Consider the following 6,201-nt stretch of genomic DNA (forward strand, 5'->3'; position numbering starts at 1 on the left):
TTGAAATATGCCCCACTGTATCTTCGACCCATTGATCCCAGCTCTCCCCTTTGAAACCACAGAGAATTCATCTAATCCCTTTATAAAGAGGAGTAGGGAATACCCAGGATTTTTTATTGTTAACTTGTCACTGTGGTTCAGACCTGGCCTGAGTGATGTATTACAGATGTCCTGTGCTTTGTACACTGTGTCCCTAAAACAGTGTATAAACCCAGTTTTGTGTAAATCAAATCGTTTTAGACATATTGGGAAGCTGACTGTTTAAAAGAAACCCTGTTTTCAGTTCTTTCATAAACTGAAGAATCCTTTTATAATACAAAAGCTTCCCCCATTAACCATTTATGCGAATCTAGATTTCTATGGATCATTACAGGCATATCTCATTTTATTGCACTTCACCTTATTGCACTTCAGGGATGTTGCATTTTTTTACAAATTGAAGGCAAGATCCTCCAACAGCAAAAAGATTATGGCTCTCTTTATTGCAATACTCGCTTTATTGCAGTGGTCCAGAACCAAATCTGCAATGTCTCTTTAAGTATGCCTGTATATTTTTCTTAAGGCAGATTTGCCTACATCCAAAGCAAGTAAAATAATGATATTAGCAATAGCTAACATTTATTGAGCCCTTAACAGGCACTAGGCATCATGCACCTGACATGCATTATTTAATTTCTCACCACAACTTCTTTAAAATTATTCTCTATTTACAGATGAGAAAAGAGAGGCTCAGAGAAATAACTTGTTCAAGGTCACGCAATTAGAATATGATGGGCCAGCATTCCAACAACGCCATAAGACTCCAGAGTCTTGTGTTCTGACTACTAGGAAGTTCCAGATGCCAGTAATAGTTAGACAATAGTAGTATCACAGCACAGGTAGATTAGGCTACAATACAGAAAACTGACCTAAAAGTTCTATAACGTCAAAGGCAGACACAAAATCTACTCTTTTTGGGCTCTGGCATCATAGATTCCCTAGCACAACTCACAGTTTCCGGTGCCATTTGATCAAGGAACCCAAAGAGTTCTCTTCAGCTATTAGTAGTAAACAGATGCTGCCTAAGTTTATTTCAGGTATATGGGTATGATCAGACACTTTTTCAAAGGGTCTGTGTATTCCCAGGAGCTTGTGGCATAAGTATCTTCTTAGAAAAAAGAAGTCATTACTTACGGACAGGTTAAAATCAAAAGTATGGAGACTCATGGTTGATTCCAGCTTTCTCCTAGATGGGTTGGAACCATTCAAATGGGTTTTTAGGCCCAGTTTTTAATGGTGTTTAGGTTTGTAACTTAAAAATAGTTTGGGAGGGATGGTCCATAAATAAATGCTGTTTTGAATCCAAGCTGGACAAAGATAAATGGATGTAATACTTCCATGTCCTCAAAGCAGTTTCATTTTCTCCAGTTTTGTAAAACACAGCTTGTACTCACAACATTTCCCAGCTCAGAACACATCCCTAGAGCCCCAGACTTTTCCACACTGTGTAAGGGAGTTCCAGGTAGGACTCTCTTCCGTCCTCCAGGCCCCGCCTCCTTCCATTCCACCATCAGAATGCCCCATCGGACTTGAGACTTTACCTTGGCTCATCTGCAGACTTTTGCTTTCAAATACATGATCATTCTTTGTAAATCATGTCCCACGATGGCGTTACACTGGCCTGCTGGTCCATAGTAGTCAGAGGAAGTAAGGTCCGTCCTTGTGAGGCACTGGTACTTCCCTTGCAAGCCCACCTTTCTGACCTTTACTTGTATAGCAGGCTTGTTTATAGTCTCAATCATAGACTTAGGTGAGGAAATATGTAATTTTCTTTATTTCTCAACCTAGCTCTTCAGCCCCCATTTATACTAATGGCAGAAATATAATAAACTTGACCTACTCAAGACAACTCAGTCATTTCAAGTGTTATACACAGTCTCTTAGGAGTCTCTGCTTTCTGCCCTGTCCCATTCTTTCATGATGTCCTAGTTTGGGGTTTATGTATCATTCTGATATCAAGGAAGGGACATCAGGGTCAAGTGCCATCTTCTGTCTCTCTTGCCTAACTGATAAACTGTAGCTTCCTTCACTTGGTCTTGGCCACTGGGCTCTGTGGCCATTGCATCTGTGTCAGAGTTCCCCAGTAGGTGGAACCTGTGGTCTTGATATAGACAAAGCACAGCAGTTGCTTCATGGGGAGCTTAGTGGCTCCCACCTCAGCAATTACTGGTACTACCAAACCTCCATCTTATTCCTAGCTTGGCCAGGCCCCCCCCTTAGCAGCTTCTGTGGGTTCTCACCCCCTACTCCACAGCAATCCCACAGACACCCCGACTTTTGGTTTTTGGCTCACTCTCAACACTCCTTTGGGTGGATCACCAAGGAAAATTTCAGATTTTCTCCAAACATCAAAGAGCCATGAAGACTCAGGGTTAAGGGGTGAAAAGGCTGGAGGTGGTGAGGAGATGGAATTTATCTCAGACCTGCTGTACCTACACAGGTGGCAATGCCATTTGTACTGTGTGGTGATTGCCTGTTAGCACAGGGTACTTCGAAAGGCTGTGACTTCTCAGAGTTCCACGAATGAAATGAAGCACAAGCCCCTTCTGTCCACTATTGTTTGGTGGTGGAGACAGCAAACAAAGCCCCATAGTTTTATCTAAACTCTCTTGTTCTCCTTTCTCTATCCTCTTCAATTCTGCTTCAAGCTCAAAAAAGATTGTATTTTCTGTGTGGAGGGGAAACTTACATGTTCTTCCCAATATAACAGTTGATGACATAAACTCTGGGTTTATCAGGTTCTGTCTCTTGATATTTAAAGGGAAGCTTCTGCAGGGAAAAAAAAAAAATCCCTATCTCCCCAGCCAGAATTCACCACACACTCCCTCTTGCTCTCTCTCTCCCCTCCCACTGCCCTTCTCTGTTTCTCACATGTGCCGTGCATCCTGCAGCATCAGGCCAGGTTATGGGGTTACCTCCCAGAGTCATTACCAGAATGAAATGAAATGATATATGTAAAGTGCCAGAAAAATAATTCCCGATTAATGTTAGTAATGGCTATTATTATTTTCCATTCTCTGCTTGGTTAACGCTCTCATATTTCAGATCTAGTTCAAATGATCTGAGCTCTCTAACCAGGTTATGACTCTTATATCTTCACATAGCATCCTGAACTTTTCATTCATAATACTCGTTATATTTTGTGATTATATATCTGAGCATATATACTTTGTGATTAATATTTTATTAATGTCTGTCAACCCCACCAAACTGTAAGTTTCAATAGGATAGAGGCAGTGTCCATTTGACTCATCAGTAGATCCCCAGATCCCAGCACAGCGCCTGGTGCATAAGCCAGATAGTTTTTGAAAGAATGTTCGATTGAATGGGAGGTGAGGAAGTGGAGCCAATGAGTTCAAATGACTCAAGAAAATAGTGATCATAAAGAGTAAGGGCAAGATGTGGAGGAGGATCAGGGTCTTACTTATTTTTTAAGCTGGCAGGTCTTGAGCATGTTTAAATGCTGATGGGAAGGAGCCAGAAGGGAGGGGGCTCACCAGGAGTGAGAGCCATGAGGCTGTGGGAGGCAATGGGACTTAGGGCAGAAGCCAGGAGAATCAGTATCAAACAGGAGGGACATCTCTTCCATGGTACAGGAACAGGAGCTGAGAATTCAGCTTCATCTGTAGATTTGGTAGCAGGAATTGTGCTCAAGACCTTTCCATCAGTCTTGGTAACGTAAGCAGCAAATCTGGATTCTCTGACTCAGCATACTTGGTGGACATCATTTCATTCATTTTTGCAACTTATGTAAAAAGGAAGCAGACGTTTTCTTCTTCCTTGAATGTACTGACGCACTACAGAGCAAAATAACAAGTTTCCAAAGCAACTCGGTAACAGCTGACGAGCGATCTCAGTGTTCTCTTTATGGATCGTGCTTCCAGAATTGGGAAAGAGGATGGGAAAATGATAATATGGTAAAATAGTAATGGCTGACACTGGTTGAGTGCTTACTATGTGCCAGACACTGTTCTAGAACATTACCTGCAATAACTCAACTGATCCCCACAGTATACCACCATTTTGCAGGTAAAGAAACTGAACCCCAGGGAGGTTAAGTAACCTGCCCAAGGTCAACAGCTAGTAGGTGACAAAACTAGGCTTTAAACCAGGGAGTTGGTCTCCAAAGTGGAATCTTTTAACCACTCTGCTAAACTCCCTCTCTAGCAGAGGGGAAAGAATAAATTAGGAATCAGAAAACCTGGTGTCTCTACTGTGAACTAACTCCATAAACCTGGGCATTCACTTAGGTGTCTGAACATCAGTTTGCTCATCAATAAAATGAGAATGACAATGTTTACCTTATGAGGTTTTTTAACGGATTATGAAATGCTGAAAATGGGAAGTCACTATACAAAAGATATTATTATGCTAATCAGAAGATCTAATATCTTTGTCTTCTAATTGGATCACAATCTAATCACAAGGCTGTTGTCGAGACCCCCAGTTTTCATAACCAGTATAGCAGCAAAGGTTGGGGTTCCTGGCTCCTTGGGCAAATCAGCTGATTCTCATCCCATCTGCTTTGACATCCTGACCAAGTCTCTCTGATAATCAAAAGCACACCTCAGTGCCCTCTTCCCCCTGAGAACACCTACTCCTACCTCTGGGAACAGTTACAGTTTATGCCCTCATGTGTTTGATTCTGTGGCCTGAAGGAGTGACTGTTAAAATAAGTAATAAATAGCCTGATTACAGCTAATAGTGAGGTGCTCCTTAGAAGGCCAAGTTCTGATTTGGTGGTAGAATCAGACTATCAGAACTAGAAGAGAACTTCAAGGTCATCTTTTAGTGCAACTCCCTGACCCTCCTCCCAACCCATTCTAGGAAAACCAAGTCCAGGTAAGTGAGGATTGGTAGCAGGACTTTTTTGAAAATGTTTTCAAGGTGTTTAACACAAATGATTTCACCTTGCCAAAATCTGGAAAGTACTTCAGTTATGTATTTGTTTCAGTATGCATCCCTTTTCAGAAGGGAACAAAATCCTAAAATTCCATTACTCAAATAACACCTTAAACTCAATAATTTAGGCAAAGCCCATTCTTCACGTTGCCCTTATTTGGCCATTTCAGGCATTTCCCTGGTAGAAACAGGCCCACAACTTCGGAGGCAGTGTAACCTAAAGGTTAAGTTCAGACTACTCTGTAGAAAGCCTAATCTGTTATTACTAGTTCATCTCTGAGCTTAGATTCCTGGTCTGGAAGAACAGTACCTACTTCTTTGAGCTGGAGTGGGGGTGGGGGGTCACATGAGATAATATGTTTTTAACACCAACCTGGCACTTTGTAACTTTGTTATTAGTGGGGAATAATTCTTTTCTTTCCTAAGTAGGTAGTAGTTCACCTTAGTTAATAACCTTAGACCACTCAGACACTACAAACCAAGGAGAAAGCCAGCTGGGCCAGGCCTAGAAATGTCCATCCCCACCCCCACCCCCTCTTAAGACAGTGAGTAGGCCGGAATTCTGGTTGATAAATGAGAGGAGCTGAGAAGGAGCTGAGAGGAGCTGCAGCGATGACTGTTCCGAGAATCTGATCTGCGAGGAGGCGAATCTCCACTCCATTTACCATGGAGATGCTTGGGGAAAGAGAGCCGGCCTACCTGCCTGGAGGAGGACGGGAGAGAGAAGGGATTGATAAAAGAAATGCTTAAAAGAAGATGAACTGGAGGTACCCAAAGAGGAAAATTTGAAAAGGAAAACATTGGCTGAATACTGGGGAGCCTTCTGGGCGGTGAGTGCCGTTAAAGGAAAGATTGCGTGTCCTGGGGATACAGATTTTGGACGAAGATCGGAGTAGGGACAAAGGTGGGGTGTGCAAACTGCGGAGATCAAGCCGGGTAAGCTGTGGGGGTTACGCAGATGGCCCGGGGTTGACCGGGGCTGGGGAGGATCTGAAGGCGGGGTTATGGGGGCCACCTGCAGGGAAGGTAGAGAGGGGGTTGGGAGCTGGTCGCGGAGCCGCTGCCGCGTTCGCCCTGGGGAAGGTCAGCGACCCCGAGCCGGGGAGCTGTGCGGGGAACAGAAAGGGGCCGCGGTTACCATGGCGCCGGGCAGGGAGGGGTGACTCGGGCTCTGCCCGGAGTCCCGCGAGGTAGCCGGTTCCAGATGGTCCCGGGCCTCCCGCGGGAGCCGGCGGCCTGCGGCTGGGGGAGGCAGTTGTC

At 43.9% G+C, this 6,201-nt stretch overlaps 1 protein-coding gene across 1 annotated transcript in view; it reads left to right on the forward strand.

Annotated features, from left to right (window-relative positions):
* The first annotated feature begins 5,532 nt into the window (after positions 1-5,532).
* The window catches only part of SPTBN2 (spectrin beta, non-erythrocytic 2), a 36,856-nt gene continuing 36,187 nt past the window's right edge, over positions 5,533-6,201 (forward strand). Inside the window, exon 1 of the mRNA XM_015588786.2 lies at positions 5,533-5,771. The gene's annotated coding sequence lies outside the window, so the exon portion shown is untranslated. The remainder of the gene's footprint in view (positions 5,772-6,201) is intronic.

Source organism: Pteropus alecto, unplaced genomic scaffold, assembly GCF_000325575.1.
Source record: "Pteropus alecto unplaced genomic scaffold, ASM32557v1 scaffold43, whole genome shotgun sequence".
Lineage (NCBI taxonomy): Eukaryota > Metazoa > Chordata > Mammalia > Chiroptera > Pteropodidae > Pteropus > Pteropus alecto.